Source organism: Macaca fascicularis, chromosome 11 (assembly GCF_037993035.2).
Source record: "Macaca fascicularis isolate 582-1 chromosome 11, T2T-MFA8v1.1".
In the NCBI taxonomy this organism is placed as follows: Eukaryota; Metazoa; Chordata; class Mammalia; order Primates; family Cercopithecidae; genus Macaca; species Macaca fascicularis.
Genome location: NC_088385.1, coordinates 30,002,932 through 30,025,096, shown reverse-complemented (window position 1 = coordinate 30,025,096; position 22,165 = coordinate 30,002,932). Strand labels below are relative to the sequence as shown.

General features: G+C 38.6%; 1 protein-coding gene across 11 annotated transcripts in view; it reads right to left on the bottom strand.

Annotated features, from left to right (window-relative positions):
* The window catches only part of STK38L (serine/threonine kinase 38 like), a 112,194-nt gene that overhangs the window by 55,671 nt on the left and 34,358 nt on the right, over window positions 1–22,165 (bottom strand). For 3 of the 11 annotated variants that reach the window (XM_045364895.2, XM_074006459.1, XM_045364897.2), the window contains exon 2: window positions 21,871–21,930. The exons of 5 other annotated variants lie outside the window; for them this stretch is intronic. The gene's annotated coding sequence lies outside the window, so the exon portion shown is untranslated. The remainder of the gene's footprint in view (window positions 1–21,870; window positions 21,931–22,165) is intronic. 3 more of the 11 variants (XM_074006457.1, XM_045364896.2, XM_045364898.2) reach the window with 1 other exon arrangement.

Here is a 22,165-nt window from a genome sequence, read left to right as displayed (position 1 = left end):
TTTTAGTAGAGACGGGGTTTCACTGGGTTAGCCAGGATGGTCTCGATCTCCTGACCTCATGATCCGCCCGTCTCAGCCTCCCAAAGTGCTGGGATTACAGGCTTGAGCCACCGCGCCCGGCTAAACTTTTTTAAAAAGTTAACATTTATTCCCTTTAGATGAATGATTGGCAAATTTACGTAATGAATTATTACTGAAACAATGTATAGATTTCAGACTAGGAAAGTAACTATTTATAAAAGAAAAGCTTAAAACCTGCAACAGAAACAAAATCCTGAAACTGTAAAATTCAGTCAAATTAAAATTTAAAAAACAAAGCAATGATATAAAGTATCATTTGTCCAAATGTGGTCTACAAAATGCTTTTTTCTTAAATATGTCTGAGGAAAAACAGGTTCCAGGAGTAAAGTATGTTTGAAAAACACTGGGTTAAACAACTGAACCTATGAAGGAAGGAACAGAACTTCTCAAGCTCTTGACTCTGGAATCATTTTTACATGGCAATTAACACCATGCTTCTTCTTAGATTTGTAGTTCAGATAAACACAATCTGGGAAACATTTTATAACACAGAGGCCACACCAGATTGAATACTGCCCCCAGGAATGAAATGAAAACAGGAATGGATACTCCAGTAAGAGGTACCCAGATATCCTAATCTTCAGTAGCTGACATAAACCCTGGATAACTGGGATCAAACCCCATAACCAAATACAACTTTTTAGGAACTAAGTGGATATTCACTCTGTGTTGTATGAACATGTGGGCAATGTGTTTCCTACACAGCTTTTCCATGATTTCCCTGAGGGGCAAAAAAAAAAAAAGTACAACAAAAAAAGATCTAGGTGTAATATACAGAATTTCTACCACTGTTAGGGTAATGGTGGACTGACTGGCAGAGGGTCTTAGATGTGACTTAAGTAAGTTCAATAGAAGCTTCCAGCACAGAAATTCATGTTTCAAATTGGATTGCTCAGTCAAAAAGTTTTTGCATTAGACTTCCCCTAATCAAATTAGAAATTATCTAACTTTCCACTACAGTTTTCCCCAGGCACAAGGAATCTGTGAACTGGACCTAAAAAATTCTTCATCATGTGCTTTTATCACCATAGGAAAAGATGCACATTTATTTTAAAAACTTCTCTACACCACTGTCATAAACCTTTGCACACACCTATTCCTTTTGGAAGCTAACTTCTGAGTGGCAACAAATATATTCTTAAGAAAAAAGTCTGACACAATGCCTTTACATCTTAAAATATGTCAAAATACTATTTGAAAAGAGTCAAACATCTGTCTTTTCAGGGCATCATAGGTAGTCAAACTGGAAAACGTGGCACTGCCAGGATTTCTACCTGGTGAAGGGTGGCAGACTGTTCTCTTCAGAGGGCTCTCGACAGGGCAGCATTCATTATCTTGCCAATCTACCACAACTGAGGCCTAATCCTCAGTCGTACAGGTTCAGAAATTTATTTTTATCAGCATCAATAGGGTAGCTGCATTGCTTAGAAGCAAACAAAATTAACCATGCTTCAATAGAAATCAGGATATAGATGCATTAATACAGAATGACAAATGATAGAAATAGGATTGCCTGTTTACGGTCATACATGTGATAGAAATAGGAATGCCTGTTTATGGTCATACGTGGCCAATACTTTCATTACAGCCAAACTCATATATGCAGCCAAATAAGAGGCCCCTGGATACACAGGGAATCAGAATAAAAAAAGAGGATCTGAACATTTAATAGTCTTCTTTCATTCAATCAATAATTTTTTTTTAATTAAGCAACTACTATGTCCAGGTAACCTTCTAGGTTCTGAGAATACAGAGGTCTCTGCTTACAGAAGTCATATCTGAGTAGCAGGCAAGAGTATGTGTTTCACAGAAGTTTATTATAATATATTAATAAGAGTAAAAACTTTTGGGAGCAATCTAAATGTTCAATAATAGAACTCCAATTAAATAATGATAAATCCAAATAACGAAAAATAATGCAGCCCTTTAAGAATAGCACTTGCAAGCCATAATTCATGACATGGGAAAATTATCATGATGGGAAAAAAAGCAAGCTATATATAGTGCATGATCCTATACACACACATACATACACACATATTTCCTATCCCTTTATATGCATAAGAAAACAAGTAGAAGGAAAGTCTATCTTTAGACAAAACTTGTTTACTAAAGTACTATTAATGATTATTTTTTCTTTTTCTTTATACCTTTTTGCATTTTTCAGTTTCCTAAAACAGCCTTACATGCCTTTTATCACCAGGAGAAAAATTACTTCTAAAGTAATTTCAGTCAACATGCATACTAAGAACTCTTCAGATTTATCTATTAGAAGCTGTGCATGAATGCCAGTCTCTGCATCTGTCTTGGAACTCAGAGAGGTCTTTTCCCATGGCTTTAAGCAATACTCAAAAAGACTAGCATACCTGAATTTCCTAGTCCTATGTTTTTTTCATCCAACAGTCAGTCTTATAGTTCTACCTGTTTTCTAAACACTTCAACCAAAACATTTTACAGATAACTCATACAGTCATCCTTTGCTATGCATGGGGAATTGGTTCCAAGATCCCCCATGTATACCAAAATCCATGGATGCTCAAGTTACTGATATAAAATAGTGCAGTATTTGCATATAACGTACACATATACTCCTATATACTTTAAATCACCTCTAGATTACTTATAATACTTAATATGATATAAATGCTATGTAAATAGTTGGTATACCATGTTGTTTTATATTTGTATCTTTTTTTATTGTTGTATTGTTTTTTCTGACAATTTTGTTCCACAGTTGTTTGAATCAGTGGATGCAGAACCCATGAATATGGAGGGCCAATTGCATTTCATTATGCCCAAAGGCAAATGCATAATTTTTTCCCCACAGCTAATTTTCTAGCAACCCCATGGCTGTCCATGGCATAAACTCTCTTCCAGTCAGAAAGTTTGGGAAGCAGGCTTAATTAATCTCTCCCTTTTCCATTTCAGGTTCATTAAAAAGCTCTTGTCAAAATCTCTTTCATCCCACCTTATTCTTTATTCTCACTTCCATCAGCATATCAGTCCAGGCCCTAGTAACATTAATGTTACTAATGGCAGTGTTAGTAACATTACTTACCAGCATTCAAGTGGGTCTTCCTGGTGCCATTCTCTCCCATCCTGAAATCACTGCTCTTTATACAGAACTTGTATGATGTCATTCATTGGCTCAAAAACTTTTAAAGTCTTCCTTTTTCTACCACCCCAATCTAAATTTCTATGCCTGGCTTTTATTAAAACCCATAATTTGACCCCACCCTAGCTATTTAACTTTATTTTCCACTATTTGCCAGTCTCCTCCCTCATCAACGAGAAGACATAACATAATCAACCTCACCACTAACCCTTGGAATATCTAAACTTAAAAATGGTCCTTCCTTTCCCCTTTATTTGTATTTAAAGAACCTGACAAATTATTCCTCCTCTGCTAAACTTTTCACAATTTCTTCAACCTCATTTATGTTTCACGTTTTCAGAACCTGTCTTGCATTTATTAGGAATCTCACAATTAGGCACTCTCATGTAGATAGATTTACAGTCATGTACATTGTCATCTTCTATTAAATTCCATACTCCTTGAAGGCAGGAGCCACGCCTTATTCTGTCCCCCAAAGTACTCAGAACGATGCAGAGCCCACAGAAAGTACTGAAATCTTGTTGACTGATCCAGTGAGAAACGACCAACTTCAGTTTCAGCCTCTCTTTAACATGTACATACCAATTTGGGCAAGTCAGGCTCCATTCTAAAGGACATAATAGGAGACTCTTTAAGCACATTACTATGAAGGCCATTTAGGGATAACACTAGAGTGATGAGGTGCTCCATACTAGGGATAATGGAGACAGAGTTCTTGGGATTCATCACTGGGGTTCTCAAAGCATCTTCCAAGGGGATAATAAGGAAGGACTCAAACACCCTTGAATCTCCATGAGAACAGGCATGAGGTCTTCTGAAAGAGTTCTTTAACTGGAGTGAATGTCAAAGGGAAGTATAATAAAATAAAAGACCTGAGTAGAGTCCTGCTTGTTCACACAATGACACTACCTAAATCACCAAATCTCACTGAGCCTTGGTTTAACTCAAGAGGTTCCATGCCACTATAGAAGTGGTAACTGCCAACTGATAGGAAATATTTTCATATGCATAGTCGTAGTGCCCCATATTTATGAACTTAAGAGTCTTCAAAAAGCTTTCTATATACATGATCCTTTACTTTCTAACTTTTCTAAATACAAGGTGAGAGAGACACAAAGTGTTCTATCAAAACAGTCTTGGCCAGGCACAGTGACTCACGCCTGTAATCCCAGAACTTTGGGAGACCGAGGTGGGCGGGTCACCTGAGGTCAGGAGCTCGAGACCAGCCTGGCCAATGTGGCAAAACCCCATCTCTACTAAAAATACAAAAATTAGCCAGGTGTGGTGGTGCATGCCTGTAATCCCAGCTACTCGGGAGGCTGAGATGGGAGAATCGCTTGAACCTGGGAGGCAGAGGTTGCAGTGAGCTGGAATCCCACCATTGCGTTCCAGCCTCGGCAACAGAGTAAGACACTATCTCAAAAAAAAAAAAGCCAAAAAAACAAAACAAACAAACAAACAAAAACACCTCAAAGTCTACATATAACAAATATTTTGTTTTATTCTTAGTGTACTTTAAATACATTTACCCATATTATTCCTTCTTTTATTTATTTATTTATTTTTTAAATTAGAGATAGAGTCCCACTCTATCACCCAGGCTGGAGTGCAGTGGTGCCAACATAGCTCACTGAAGCCTTAAACTCCTGGCCTCGAGTGATCCTCCCACCTCAGCCTCCTGAGTCACTGAGATTATAGGCGTGAGCCACTGCACCTGGCTGTTTACCCATATTATTCTAAAATTAAGAAACATTTCAGAAATCAACTACTCAATGGTTTTATGAGTTTTCTGCCATGGAAAATGTAATGTTTGAGGATTTTTTAACCTTAATACCTAGCAAAATTTCTATAGTGCTTTCTCAAGAGGTATTTTGACTTAAACCTTTTGTACTGAATCAGTGAAAATATATGGAATTTACCAAATGTAAATTATAAAAACCAATTTTCAATAAAATTTCTATTTTTAAAAGTTGAAATTTTACTTTAAATTTAAAGACATAATTTGTATTCAGTTTCAGTGTGTAATAGCTGGCTTCTCAATAATAGCATTATTATTGTCTGGGCTCTAATCCTTTAAGAGAAGGGACTACTGTAAGATTCCTGTGGTTTCTTCCAGCAAATGAATAGTGTCAAAAATGGTACAAATGGTACACAAATGTCTGGTTCATACCGTAGTATACAATCATCTGTAACAGACTTTTTGCTGGTGAGGAAGTATACCTTGCAAAAACTAAGAAAAGAGTGTTTACCCAGAGATGTGCTGCTGCTGCTGCTGCTGCTAATAAAAACTAACATTTACTGACTGCTTCCACGTGCCATGCATATGCTAATAAGCAGAACTGTATACCATATATACTGTATTAGTTAATAATATGTAAGGCTTGTAAGACAACATCTGACAGATAGTAAACCCTCCATAAAAGTTTATCATCATCATCTTCATATCACTTAATTCTGAAAGCAAAGATTAATGACGCAAGAAGCAGGCATTACTGCTCCCCACTCCCCATTTTACAGATATGAAAAGAAATTTAGAGAAGAACTTAAGAAATTTGTTCAGGTCACACAGTTAAAATGGTGGATGGATCTAGAGCTTTTTCTAATCACTATGTAATTTTGATTAACTGATCAAGTAGACCTTAAGCTGATCATGGAAGAAGAGATAGAAAAAGTTCAGATATTACTGTAACAATGAAAGAAGCTGGCTGGGCATGCTCTGAAAAAGAAAACTGAAAATAATGGGAATGCTTGGGTCAATTATTTGTTGCAGAAAAACAAATAGGAGAGGTGTTAGCAACAATGTGGTCTCAGGTCTGTGGAAACCCAAGCCCAGAATATGGGTATTAAATGAAGAAAGAAAACTGACAATTTACAAATAAGTTAATATACTATTAAGCATCACTGAGATTTGATGAAACAGGACTCTGCACTAGAATAGGGCAAAAGCAAGGAAAGTAGAAGCTTAAAGAATTGCTGGTATTCTAGACGCTGAGGCAGACACAAATAGGCTGTGATGGGGACTTCGACTTTTGGGATATCTGCTAGAATTCTCCCACAGCTAAAATCAACATCTCTGATAAATGCCTTGCTAACCCTTCCACCTCTCAAATATGAAAAGAAATATTCTGGACATGAATGTGACCACTGGGAAGAAATTCGATGATAAATGGAAGTACTGGGAAATGGGAGATCAATTTACCATGGAATTTTCAAGTTTGTTACAATAGCTGGGAATGGAAACATGGGACACAATTAGGCAACAAAAATTACAAAATGTTCAGAGAAAAGAAAAGTAAATCCTGCCTGAGACTCAAAAAAGAAAGATGAGTCATCTGCTTTAGGAAGCTCTCAAGAACAGAAGTCTAGTTAAACTGGCCTTGATTAATTAATTCAACAAATATTTACTGAGCATCCACTAGGTGTCAGATACTGTTCCTGGCACCTTATAAAATACAAGTGACATAAAATACCAGCCCTTACGGATCTTATATTCCAGTGGGGTAAGGGGATGGATAGAAAGTATAGGGGCTGGGAGAGGCATTAAAATTTTAAATGAGGTCATCAGAAGAAGTTTCATTGAGAAGGAGGTTTGAATGAGATGAAAAAGAATGATTTAGAAATCTGGAGGAAGGAGGGTACCGCACAGCGTGTACAGTAAGTGCAAAAGCCCTGAAGCAGAGGTATGGGGTAAGAAATAGCAAGGAGTTCAGTATGGCACAGATAGAGTGAGGGGGAGTGGTAAGCAAGAGTTCAGAGAGGTGACAGGGGCAAGAACATGTAAAACCCTGCAAAGACAGTAAGGACTTTGGATTACTCCTGAAGTATGCCCGTAAGAATTCGCACTTATTAGGCTCCCTTTCACTAAATGCTCTCTTATATAAATTACCTATATTTGACTAGGTGTTATGAGAAAAATACAAAAGAAGGTAAACATGATTATTGCCCTGAAGACAGTGTCATTTTAAGTTCTGTTGGAAGAAAATTATAAATTGAAAATGAATTTAAAAGAATAACAAGGGAAATGTTCTATATCTACACATGATCTGATAAAATACCAGACTGAAACTTGTGAGCTTTAGAATAACTCTTAAAGTTATATCACAAGAAGAATCCAGAAAAGAAAGATGAAAAAAAGAGACAAAGAAAGAGAATGAGTGAGAAAAACGTGGTGGTGGTGGTGGGGTACTTGTGTAACCAAACAAGTGATGCAGAGACTGACATAAAACCGGTATTGCTCCTATCCTTTCTTCTAGTCACAACTAAAAGATTAAAAATTGGTATAAGAAACAGAGTTCTGGCTATAAACGGCAAAGGATATTAATGACAGAAAATGGGAAGATTCTGAAAAGACTGGTTGCACAAAGAGCTCTTCAATGAACTCAGATTTTCAAAGACACAGAAAAAGAAAGGAGGGACACGTAACATGGATGCCTGTAAAAGAAACACAGGATGGTATCAGGAAGTAAAATGTCCACAATGAGCTGAACTTAAGAAAATCATTGGCCGGGCGCGGTGGCTCAAGCCTGTAATCCCAGCACTTTGGGAGGCCGAGACGGGCAGATCGCGAGGTCAGGAGATCGAGACCATCCTGGCTAACACGGTGAAACCCCGTCTCTACTAAAAAAATACAAAAAAAAAAAAACTAGCCAGGCGTGGTGGCGGCGCCTGTAGTCCCAGCTGCTCAGGAGGCTGAGGCAGGAGAATGGCGTGAACCCGGGAGGCGGAGCTTGTAGTGAGCTGAGATCGCGCCACTGCACTCCAGCCTGGGCCACAGAGCAAGACTCCATCTCAAAAAAAAAAAAAAAAAAAAAAAAGAAAATCATTAAGGGCTACAAAAGAGACTTTTGAATTTATATCTGGAAGAGAAAGTTTACAAAAGGCCTGGTATACACAAAAGGCTGAATATGTTGGTTAAAGGAAATGCTGTACTTAATACATGACAGGAAAAAAAAGGGAAAGAAACCCTTCTATTTTGCTTTTTAAAAATTCTACACTCGAATACCCCCTCACAGTTTACAAAGACCTTTTACATATTTCCACCTGAAGAGGTAGGTATGACGCCTATTTTCTAAAGAGAACGTCCAGTCCAGTGTCCATCACTCAAGCCCTGCCTCTCTTCTTAGTCTAGGAGAACGACAGCAAAAACTGGCGTGTTGGGATGAAAGAACTGATGCCCGTGACACGTGACGCGGCCATAAAAGACCTGCCCCCGACAACACTGCAAATCTGACTTGACCAGTCGTGTACTGTGAGCCTGCATGAGAATTCTGCTGAATGCTACAATAACTCTTTAACAAGTAAGGAAGACCAAAGAGGTTAAGACGGGAGACAAAGTACTCCATCTTTCAGAGTGAGGACAAAACACAAACACAACAAAAGAATATGAACATGGCAAAAGATTAACTCCGTGTTTATCATTCAGCCCGAAGAAAATCCTAGAACAGATTATAAAAAACAGTTTCTGAATAGACAAAGATGGGCGATCACTGAGAATCAGTGTAGGTTCAGGAAGAACAAGTCTTGCCAAGTAACTTTATTTCTTTTGTTGGCAAAGCTATAAGACAAATCTATGTGATTATCTGAAAGGTATTTAACAAGCTCCACTCTCCAATTCTTTCTGAGACGAAAAGAGAGACGGGCTGAGTAACATGTATACAAAACCAATTAAACAACAAAACTCAGAATGCTCATAAATAAGTTCTGCAGTATTCACTGGGCTTGGGCAATAGTGTTACCAATGATCTGGACAAAACTTTTCCCAACATCCTTATCAAAATGTAGGGATGACTAGAACCTGGAGAGAATAATGAAACAAAAGAGAGCAGAGTCAGATCTAAAACAATTTTAACAGAATATTAACTTTAATAAATAAAATTTAAAAGAGAAAATGTAAAGAATTATATTTGGGTTAAAAAAAAATCAAATGCTAAATATAAATTGTGAAAACTGTTGTATACATAAAAAAGCAACTAGGCTGGGAGCGGGGGCTCATGCCTATAATCCCAACACTTTGGGAGGCTGAGGCGGGCAGATAGATCACCTGAGGTCAGGAGTTCGAGACCAGCCCGGCCAACATGGTGAAACCCCATCTCTACTAAAAATACAAAACTTAGCTGGGCATGAAGGCAGGTGCCTGTAATCCCAGCTACTTGGGAGGCTGAGACAGGAGAATCACTTGAACCTGGGAGGAGGAAGTTAGTTGCAGTGAGCCGAGATCATGCCACTGCACTCTAGCCTGGGTGACAAAGTGAGACTCCGTCTCAAAATATACACACAAAAAGGCAACTAGCCCAGCACCTTGGAAGGCAGAGGCAGGAGAACTGCTTAAGCCCAGGAGTTCAAGACCAGCCTGGGCAATATAATGAAATCCCGTCTCTATTAAAATATTTTTTAAATTACACTTAAAAAAAAAAAAAAACACTAAAGAGTTTTGTCAAATAAAAGTTTGACATAGGCTGGGCATGGTGGTTCATGCCTGTAATCCCAACACTTTGGGAGGCAGAGGTGGGTGGATCACTTGAGGTCAGGAGTTCAAGATCAGTCTGGCTAACATGGTAAAACCCCATCTCTACCAAAAATGTAAAAATTAGCTGGGTGTGATGACGCACACCTGTAATCCCAGCAACTCAGGAGGCTGAGGCAGGAGAACCAGATGAACCCAGGAGGCAGAGGTTGCAGTGAGCTGAAATTGTGCCACTGAACTCCAGCCTGGGCAACAGAGCAAGACTCCACTTCAAAAAAAAAAAAAAGCTTGACATAAATTAAAGTGTGAAATGGCTGCCTCTAAAATTTATCCAATCTTAATCTTAGGCTAAGTTGACACACACATGTAAATAAAGTCATGCACAAGGAAGGTGAATGCCATACTCTACACTGTACCAGCTGGCTCGTATCTGAAGTTATTCAATACTTAGTAATGCCCTATAGTCATACGAAGGGCAAAATAAATGTCCTCATAATTTGAAAATTAAGTCATCCTCTGGGAGTAATACCGGCCTGAATCAAATAGAGTGATGGAATTTAGCCATAACCATAAGTAATTCCAAGAAAATATGTGACTGAAAAGGCTGGGGATACCCAAGTCTGGTCAAAAGAGAGTAGGGTGTAGTTTCTGGTAGGGAGGATTGGAAAGTGAATTAAGAAAGCTGAAACCTTGTCAACTATGTTGACAGAAGGGGGTTATATTAATCTGGGGTAGTGGGGAGAGCGGGAGTTTAACAAGGAAGACTTTGCCTATGTGCCCCCAACACTGTCTGAGGTGAAAGCACACTGACCACATCCCCAGAGCGGCGCTGGACAGCTGCATCCTTATAAAGACTCTCCATCGGGTTATCCTGGCTTAGTGACACTCCCCATTAAGATTACCCATTTCATTAGAAGGGCTGGCTTCCCCTGTAGATTCTCCTATAGTGATGAGAGTGTGCTCATCCAACCATAAGCTGCCATTCCATTCACAGTTATACTAATATATTCACTAACTGGCATTCTTGGTTTTATGTCAGTCTCTCCATCACTTGCTAAATATAAGTAAATTCCCATAATTCTGATGACTTCTGGAAAATGTTCAGAAAAATGTTCACAGCTAAGGACCTAAATAAGTGAGGTCTATACCTTAAATATGACAATCCGTATCCAGTTTCTACCCATCCGAGAAGCCCTACATTTCTTTATGACAACTGCATTTGATGTAAAATGGAACCACATATTTTAAGAGAGAAAACTAAATAAAACACACGGATGGCAGTGACCAGGAAGGCAAAAGGTCTGAAATCCACATTTGAACAAATTCAATGAAGATACTTAGCCTGAAAGAGAGAAGATGTAAGACAGCCATCTTCAAACATTACTCTTGCAGTGACATAAAATTATCTCTAGAGGCCGGGCGCGGTGGTGGCTCAAGCCTGTAATCCCAGCACTTTGGGAGGCCGAAGCGGGTGCATCACAAGGTCAGGAGATCGAGACCATCCTGGCTAACACGGTGAAACCCCGTCTCTACTAAAAAAAAAATACAAAAAACTAGCTGGGCGTGGTGGCAGGTGCCTGTAGTCCCAGCTACTCGGGAGGCTGAGGCAGGAGAATGGCGTAAACCCGGGAGGCAGAGCTTGCAGTGAGCTAAGATCTGGCCACTGCACTCCAGCCTGGGCGACAGAGCGAGACTCTGCCTCAAAAAAAAAAAAAAAAAAAACTATCTCTAATTCTGTGATGAGAACCAGTTGAAAATTATATAAGGAAACACTTTCCAGTTAGCACTGTCCTATGCCTGGCACATAGCAAATGCTCAACAAGTTTTGACACATAGTCAATGCCCAACATTATTACCTCTTACTGTAGTATGGATATTTAAAAAACATGAAAGAAATACATACTAGACACTGTCAGAAAACCTAGGAGAGGCACCTAACCCTGCTGAAGGTAAGAGGTCAAGCAAGGTAGGCCTCCCTGAAAGAGATGCCTAAGCAGAATACCAAAGAAAGCACAGGAATTACCCAAAAAGTATAGGAAAGGGCATTCCAGAAAGTAGTGTGTGAGACCAAAGGTACAAGAAAGCTAGTGGTTCAGTGTGGTTTGAGAGATGAGTAGGGGAGTGATGGAAGGTAAGGCTGGAAAACAAAAAGGAATTCATGTGTCACACTAAAGAGCCCGGAAGAGGCCATGGGGAGTCACTATAAATTTTAAGGATGAAAGTTACATAATCAGATTCAAGTTTAGGACAGTCCTTGAGGCAGCCACATGGAAGATGGACCAAAAGAAGGCAAGATTGGAAGCATGGAAAGATGGCTAGTTCAATCATTGGGCACCTGAATGAATATTCTGGCACTGGAGGAAGAGCAAAGGCAGAATTCAAGACGTAGTTAAGGAAGACCTAAAAAATGACTAGCTGTCAGTCATAAACAAGAAGAACGAGTCAAGGGTGATTTCTGGGTTTACAGCTTAAGAACCAAATAGAGAACAACGCCATGCACTGAGAAAGCTAAGGAGCACAGGAATGGTTCTGGGAAGGGAGAAGATAAAGTCAGCTCTGGGAGAGCAGAATCCAAGTTATCCATGGAACATACCAAAGGTGGCGAGTATCTAGAAGACAGATGGACAATGGGGTCTCAAGCTCAGGAAGGGGACCTGAGCAAGATATACCGGTTTGGAAGTCATCATTGCAGAGCAGTTATTGAAGATACCAGAGCAAACGAGATCACCCACACTCACAATGCAGGGAGTGAGAAGAGGATTGGGACAAAAGAGCACATTAACCATTTAAGGGAATGAAAGTTAGCTATCTTGTGATCTGTTAAGTTCCTTGTCTTTAGGCAAGTTCCTAAATATTTAGGCAAAGACTAAACATCCACTTGCTGGAGATGATGTACAGGGAATTCACAACATAGTTGGGCTAGATGACCTCTAATGCATCTTTCAACTCTGAAAATCAATCAAAAACTTCAATTCAATACAGTATTTCTTACAATCAGAAATAACTTTTCACCACTATTACAGAAAAGCTAAAATCATAAGTATTTTCGTTTTTGGCTTCATCAGTCCAATATTTTGTGTAAGTTCTAAAAAATACATTTTTTGCGTTTGATAATGTTTTCTGAAAGGGAGAGAGTACTTGGTGTACTCGAACAGGAAAGCACAGGCTCTAATTTCTTCACCCTATTTTTCCTTCTGTGGGTCCAGTTACACTCCTGGTTAGTATGAAAATGCAGTTTTACTACAGTAAAAATTCAAACACACGTTCTCAGCTATTCAGCCCTTTACTTTCTGCCACCTTGTGCCTGAATTGGGCTATACAATGGGGCTAATCTATGGATTTAGATCTTAAAGCTTTAACTACATTTCAGAAATGTGCCTATAATTTTCATTGATATTTGAAGTATGCTGATTTCTGTCTCCTTTTCTGCTCAATTCTAAAAATAGAGAGACACAGGTCCATACACAATTTTAAAAATTAAATCCAGAAACGTTTGATTAAAACAAACTGCCATTTTTGGCATAAAAATACAACCAGAGTATTTTCAGACAGTACTGCTGGGAGTTCAACTTAATCCTTAAATATGGCACTGGTCCCACTAAGTGGTACCTGGAATAGGTGTGAGAGGTACTTGACCTCTTTTAACCATATGTACTTTTTCTCCTGCCCCCTCTTTATGCCTCTCCCACCACCCCGCAAGCCTGCTTTTTCTCCTCCTGTTCCTTTCACTTTCCTCCTGAGAGTGCCCATAATCTTTTAGTACTACCAGTAATGCCACTAAAGCCAACACAGCTGCCAACCCCTGGCCTAGAAATACAATGGATATAATTTGAATTACAGACTACCATTAACTTTTTGGTTGTCCTTAGAAAACGACTTTATATTCTGTTTCAGTGGCCCAATCCACAGGACAGAAAAAAAAAAAAAAAAAGCCACTGTAGAAAGTAAATCTATGTAAAAAAGAAACCTGTAGTGCTTTTTAGCTCTAGCAAACTAATGTAGATTACATACAAAGTTTATAATTACGATTTGCAGGTACAGGTCTCTGAATGACCAAACAAGGATAGAGGAAGACCAGAGATGATGTCTGACACCATTTGAAGTTTAGGATCATGTTAGTTATTAAACTGTGTTATTTTTTAAAAATAATAAGGCTTAGAGTAGAGAAGAGGAAAAGAATCAAGGCTAGAACTAAAATGAAAGGACCTCAGTATTAGGTATTACAGTCTTGGGAAATTTTTTAAAGTTCCATAAAACCCTACGGGAAAGGTGAATAATCATGTCCCCACCACAATCCCCTCCCTCAAGTCAAGTGCTCTCGAAGCTGTGCTTTGATGCAGCATTCTGTTTATACAACAACCTTGGTGGTTCTAGGCTTCAATAAAGAAAAGGATTTCAGTGGATTTACTTTTCTCTTTATCTCTCTAGCTGATGGCATCTTTACTTTTTCTGTTTAATTTCACAAAATGGAAGCAAGGGACAATTTATCAGCAGCACTGCACTCCAGGTTGGGAGTGGGAAGCACAGAAGAGGTGCTTCCAATAGGCTACCAGAGGCAACAGAAACACTTTCTTACAAAAGCTCAGAGTGCTAATGCTGGATAAATATAAATACACAGCAAATAAAAAGTTCATTGATCCTGTCCAGCATCATGGCAACAATTCCGGTTCCTGTGGCTCCCTAATATGCTTCAGTGTCTTTATCACTATGTGATAATACCTGCCTAAGGCTTCTTGGCCTGAAAAACTCCTCCTCACCCTTCAAGTCTACGCTCAAACACTCACACATCTTTGGAAAGCTTCTCTCACTATCCCAAGCAGGTGCCCCTCTCCCTTAGGTGTGCCTCTTACTGCTCTTTCACGACAGCTGCTATTCCTGACTGCAGCTATTTCTACCCCTGTGAATGTAGCTCTCCAGTCACCTGTCCGGCTTCTGAGGGAGCACTGCGTGTTTCCCTTTCCGTATCTCCTGGCACATGGTGTGTACTTTGTGTACAATTCACAGTGAAAGAACTCCCTAGCTTCTTTCACTAGAAAGGAGAGACACATCCATGCAAGTCTCTCCTTCCCAATCTCACCTAGTTTAGAACTTCATTATTATTACCTAGATTATTTAAATTTGTCTCTTCACTGGTCTTCCCATTTCTGGTCCCTCTTTCCTTGAATTCACTCCATATACATTACTGCCACTTACAACTCTAAGTAAATGTACCAAGTTGAGCAGGTGGTGAAGTAGAGAATGAAAGGCTGGCAAACATCAGTTCTCTAAGTTCAATGGGTTCAAATACAATAGGGCAGAAAGAGAAGTAGATAATTAACAGAATTTACCAGGTGCTGTACAGATACACCCAATTTATGCTAATCCCTCTGCCTGGCATGTCCTTCACTCTGAAAGGGTCAATTCATAATTCACTTCATATAGGAAGCTTTCCTAATCTCTCCAGCCAGAAGCAATCTCCCTTTCCTTTGCTCCCACAGTACCCTGTTACTCCGTTATCACTTTGTTTGAATTACAGTTATTTGTACCCATACGTTATACGTCTTACTGGATTGAACTTTTCTAAATGGAGGGCCAGACATCTATTTGTCTCTATTTTGCCATGGTACCTAACACAGTGCCCTGCAAATAGCTGATAAATAATGCATTATGACGATTAACCTCACTAAAATATTATGAGTCTGTAATTCCTCTAGGATTTGCCAGTATTAAGAATATCAATGGGTCATATACATGCAATTCAGTCCTAAAATTTTCCACTCTAGCCACAAAAATAGAAAAAGTCTATTCTGTTTGGCCAGATAAGAGTCGACATATGGAGAACATCCTCAACCAGATCCGAAAACGTCCAAATGAAATGGATCGCTGTTGTAAAAAACACAACAAAGGGCAGCTCCCTAGTACTACAATAAACTGAGCAACCAGCCTCAGCTGCCAAATACAGAAAAGCCATAAGGGGCAAATGGTGTGGTGTTTCCACAATGGGAGCAGGTCAGTGGGTAGAGGCCTAACTAAGTAAAAATGAACACTGCTAGTAAAATTTAATGAAACAAGACACTAGTACAAGATAGTGTGTCAAAAATGGATCATTAAATAAGCTGTCTGAGCTTTCAAATATTATCACTTTCCAGAAGTGAATAGTACTTGCAGCTTATCCATTCTTTTAAGGATCATATTCAATTTTCTACAAAAGTGCTACTGTAAGATACCTCAACAAGCCCTTGTTAGGATTCCCAGTTCCTTAATTTCACTGTTTATGTCTGTCCTCCCTTCAACCTATTCTTTTATCATAATTGTTTTTGTTAGAATGTAAGCAGTTGAGTACACAATGAGATAGACAATAAGAATTAAGGACTTTAACATTTCATGATTTAAAAATCAGAACTATAAAATTCCAGCTTCTCAATTCTTACAAAACAAAACAAAGCTCAAGGCTTAAAACTTTAGAAAATGCCATGCTATAATGATATTTCCCCACTCCTAATTGGTTTAAATGAAGTCAGAACATTTGATTATATCATTTATTTCAGCACCGTAATCGCTGAGGGCAAAAACCTTGCCTCACCAACTAATTTTGTAGAGCCCTTGGTGAACAATTTGCCTGTAGTAGCTTTTACTCTACAAGGAAGACCAGTGTGTTAAATAAAGTGTTTATATTAGAGTTGAAAGACTTAAGTTTAAATTCAGGCTCTGTCTATTATTTTGAGATCTCAGACAAGTCACTTAATCTGAGTTCCTCTCTTTACCTGAAAATAGGTGTAATAGTCATACCCTCACTGCCTATACCACGTGACTGGTATGAGGATTAAGTAAGGAAATGTGTAAAAATGCTTCATAAAACTATAAAGTGTAATATAAATAAAAGGGCTCCTGGTATTATTCTTAAAATAAGTGCTAAGAGCAAATCCCTCTCTATAAGAAATCAGAATATAATTATTTCTGCATCTTTTCCCAAGAGAATTTATGTCTGACATACAAAACTGCAAACAACTCCTAAAGGGGAAATTATCAAAAAAGGAGGGGAGAAAAGAGAAGAAAGAAAACTTGGGGTGGGACTAGAAGAGGGAGGTAAATTAAAGAGAAAAGGAGAAGTTTTTGTAGTAAAATAATGCAATATAAGAGAAAGCAAACCTGATTTGAAGAATCAACTTCCAACTCTACCACTTATGGTCTACCTGTGTGACCCTGGGCAAGTCACTTCACCTCTCTAAGCTCCAGTGTCCTCATTTGTAGGTAGAGATAATAACTCACAGGATTGCTATAAGGATTAAATGAGATAATATATACAAAGTACTTAGCACTATGTCTGGTGCATTGTAAGCGGTAAGTGGTTACTGGCATTGACAAAATTATTAGACCTGTTCCCCAATGGGTGACTTTCAGAAAGACAAAGGAATCAAGAACATTGAAGAGGGGAAGATGATATTCGGAGAGCTAAATCTATATATTACCACCGGGAGACAAAGTTTAAGAAATATAAATTACACAAAGTTTTCTTCATATTAAATGTACAGATTACTTACTGTGTCTCTAGAATTGGTGAGGAATCAAGAGAAATGTAGTCAAAATCTCCAGATCATAAAAGCAGAACAGTAATAACTGTATTCATAAAAGCAGAATGGTAACGGAAGAACTAGGCCCCTGAAAAGTGCTTATTAACGTGTACAGAGGCTTCTCTGTCCCAAACTCAATTTTTTAAACTTTCATAACAGAACGAAAGCTACACTCTGCAGCAAAGGCACAGCAACCCCAAATGCCAAAAATACACGGTATTAGCTATCATGCTCTCATGTTAGTTTCTGCCATCTTGTTCTTTATTCCGGGTGTCTTGTATTTGTGGTTGATTTGTGATGTTAAACGTTATTAACTCCAACCTATTCAGGAACTGCAAAAGCAGTAAAAGTGTCCCAGGAATCAGGAAAAAGAGGAATAAAATCTCCTGAATCAGCTGTAGAGATAGTAAATAACTCAAAGAGGTAAGAAAACAATGGATGTTATCTGTGCATATGGGATCAGAGACTTATATATTATAACGTACAAATTCTATACCTGTGGAATCAATGAGAATCAGCAAAAGGCAAGGAAAACATGAAGCCTTCTGTATAAATGGCCAGGGAATCAACAATTTGGGCTACCAACTGATTCGGTGTTAATTCAGGGAAAGGCAAGGAGCTGTTAAGAATTTAAAAGGTAAGCATAGGCCAGGCGCAGTGACACACACCTGTAATCCCAGCACTTTGGGAGGCCAAGGAGGGTGGATGATCTGAGGTCCGGAGTTCGAGACCAGCCTGACCAACATGGTGAATCCTTATCTATACTAAAAACACAAAACTTAGCTGGGCATGGTGGCGCATGCCTGTAATCCCAGATACTTGGGAGGCTGAGGCAGAAGAATCACTTGAACCCAGGAGGTGGAGGCTGTAGTGAGCCGAAATTGTGCACTGCACTCCAGCCTTGGCAATAAGAGTGAAACTCTGTCTCAAAAATAAATTAAATAAATAAATAAATAAAAGCTAAGCATAAGTGTTATCATCACAAACCACAGACAACTGCCAAGGCTCCAGGCCTGTTTGAATTTGTACAATACCACAGTGAATGATCAGGTCACCACATGACCTATAACTGTTAAGGTCTTCCCTAAGACTTGCAGAGCTCATCTAAGGGCAGGCTACCTGCCTCCATGGATTTTCAGTGCAGACTAACTATTCCTGGTGGGAGAAGATGACCCCAAAATTGTATTAGCAAGGAGGTAACAGTATGACTGGTTTCCTTTTGATAGACCAACTCACACACCTTTTTACTAAGACAATCTTCCAAAACTACCTGTACTTAGAAGAACCTGTAAACTTTTTATAACAAAGCAAAGTCTACATCTAAGTATCTCCATGAAGTGATGGGCTAAAGATCTGCCAATCAGGGCATGGTAAATGGAAATGATATACCATCACTACTAATTTAAGGCCTGTTTTTAAAAAAAACTTTTACAATTTGTTTTGCCATCTTTGTCTTATTTCAATTATACAAATACACATGCTTTAAATCTTGGCTTTAGTTCTGCTACTTTTCCCATTAGGTTTTAAACTCATCAACCATCAACTGTCCTAGTACAAGTGTCTTCTAGAACCTACCCCATTAAGTCAAGTAGAGGATACTTATATTCGTTCACAGAGACTATGACTCTGGAGCTGTACTTAAACTACGAGTACGGTCAACTGCGGGCACTGACAAAGAAGCTGAAGAGTCTGGATCCTGCTGGACAGTTAGGAAAAGGTAGGCAATACCTCTCCCACTGCTCACCTGCTGCATTCCCTGCCTAGATACACTTTTTTTCTAACCTTTAAATCCAATTGAATTTGTGATTCCAATTCTTAAACAACAAATATGGACTATTCTCGAAACTTCATAAATAAAATCAGGTGGACATTTACACAAGACACTGCTCACTTCTATAGCACCTTTTATTTCACAATCCCAAAGAACTGTCAAAGTTGCCCCAACAGAAAGTATCAGTGATGGAACTTCTATCATTTTATACATGTACAACACTCTATTCACCCTGTTTCTGCCATTATAAGCATAGCTATTCATGCAAATAAACTAAAAGGGCTGAGACCAACATTCAATCATTAACTAAATTTCAACTTCATAATTCAACCCCAAAACTATTCAGTGCCAAGTGGTTTAAAACATTACAGAACAGGGCTGGGCACATTGGCTCACACCTCTAATCCCAACATTCGGGAGGCCGAGGCAGCAGGATCACTTGAGCCAAGGAGTTTGAGACCAGCCTGGGCAACATAATGAAACCCTGTCTCTACAAATAATTTAAAAATCAGTCGGGCATGCTTGTGCACACCTGTAGTCTGAGCTACTCAGGAGGCTGAGGTGGGAGGATCGCTTGAGCCTGGGAGGCAGAGGTTGCAATGAGCCATGATCGCACTACTGCACTCCAGCCTAAAAGACCAAGACTCTGTCTAAAAAAAAAAAAAAAAAAATACAGAACAAAGCCAAGCACAGTGGCTCAGGCCTATAGTGCCTGTTACTTAGGAGGCAAAAAGATCATTTTAACCCAGAAGTTCAAGTCCAGCCTAGGCAAGATAGTGAGGCTCTGTCTTTAAAAAAATAATAATTACAGGATAAAATATACAATGACTCAAACATTCCATTAAGCAAAAGAGTTAATATGGAATAACTTCTCACTTCTAAGTCCTTATGAGTACTTACAGGTAATAAGTCAAAATTATTAAAAAGTCCCACTCAATAGTTATATTTAATTTGTACCACGAATAACTTCCAAAAATGGATTAAAATAACATGTCAAAAATAACTCATTTACTTGGGTGTTCCTTATTTTGGAACTGTTTCTAGAAAACTGACCCCAAAATTTAGATGTCAGAAGAACGTATTTCCCAAGTCAAGTTTTTGAAACTACAGACCTGAGGAAGACCATCATGAACGGGAGAGAAAATATGGATTGCAGTTAAGCACGCCATAGGGTACAAGACAGAATGCCTGGGTCAGAATCCTGGTCCTACCACTCAGTAGCTATCTAACCTTAGTACCACAGTTACTTCATCTACAAAACGGGAAAAATAAAAATACCTACTCCATACAGTTGTTGTGAAGATTAAAGCCAGGCAAGTAAGTAGTACATGTAAAGGGTGTAGCAGGAAGCAGCATTATATATTTACTTATCATCATTATCATATGACTAGATCACTTAAATCATCCACAGAAACGCCTTTTCCTATTTCAGTCTTCCTTAATTGGTCTAGTAGCATTTAATCCCTCCCTCCTTGGCTTCCTCATAAAACACATTTTCTATGGTATTTATTTGGGTAGGTACATTTCTCTCCCACTGGATCACATCTCCTTGAAGACAGCAACCACAGTTCGTCCGAGAGTACACAGCAGCAAACACTGTTCACTGCTGCCTTTGATTTCTTTCCCTCTAAAGATTCTGAACAATAATACCCTGTCAATTAGCAAACCTTTACCTGGAGACAGAAGGCTTATGCAACCAGTGCACTTAAGTACTGGTCATACCTTGCTAAATACTTTCTTAAGACTTAAACAAAAATTTTGGGGGGAATAAGAGGAGGATATGCTTCATGTTTTTAAACTACTAACCAAAGATATATTTTTAATTTTTAAAAAAAGTTATGTCTCAAAAGCTTGCTTTCATTATTTCATTCAAAAAGACAATGGTGCTTTTAATATAAAAATACAGTAGCATAATTTCTGCATATGTCAAGTCTAACCTAATCGTAACTTGCCCATCTGCTGATTTTAATGTAATCCTAAGGATGCTAGATGACAATATGCTTGTTTGATTCACCCTACACTATTTACATAAAATAAAAGCATTTTAACAATACATCGAGATGCAAGTCTTTCTGGCTGTGATTTGTGCTCTCTCTCTTAACAAAAAGTGTCACACACACCAAAAAAAGTCTGCAACTTATCCTGGATCACTGGGGAGGCACTTTCGAAAGGGCATTATCCAATTTCACTAACACAATGATGCTCTCCTTACATTTAAGAGAACAGAACTTTTCTGAAAGCAAAGAGCTGAACTGAGTCCATTGCTTTGTTATCATTTTTTAGAAAGTCCAATTTTTCCTTTGTTCTTATAGTGTACTACCTTTAGAAATCAAGTTTGCAGCATAAAAATTGGCAAGGACATCTATTTGTTGGCACAAATCATCTTAGTCTCTATTCTTTGACTTATTTTAAAACAAACTCAAGAGCAAATGGCTAGAGAAGAACTGCTCCTATTTAATGTGGGTTTTCTAAGTCTAATTTTTTCATTCCCAGTGGCAGGGCCTTTCAAAAGAGTACAAAAACTACACCCAACTTTGCTTCTCATTCTAAACACATCCCAACCAAATGGGAAACATTATCAGCCATCTTAACAAGGAGAAAACAAAGCTAAGTGAGGTCAAACCAAAGCATTTTTTAATTCATTGTACCTCTTTTGAGATCAGGATTTTTTCAGATGTAAGTAGTTCGATGAACTTATGCAATAAAATTATGTAATATCATAATTTAACATAATATTTTAGACTAACTTCTCTCTCCTCAAATAGTCACAAGGGTGGCTAATTCACATACAATACCTCTCAGCCACTGGGGAGAGAGTATAATAAACTTAATTGTTTTACATATCCTGAGGCACAGAGAGAAAGGCCAAATTCAAAGAGGTTTACAGTACCTTATATACACAGATGATTGAGACAAAGAACTTTCAAGAATCTGTACTGAGGAATCTGTACTGAGGAAGCAAAAAGAGGCTTAAGTACAATAGACCCTGCCTTAAAGTAGAGAGACCGGTCAAACGCAAGCCCCAGCGCCAAAAAGGATCTCACTCATCAATCCCCATCTTACAATCAAGAGGTAGAACTTAAATCACTTAAAGCTGTTTTTTCATATTTGAGCGGTAAAATAAGCTAACAGTCAGGCCATTTCCGATTAAGTGGCCTCTCTCAAAACTTACCACAAGTTATGTG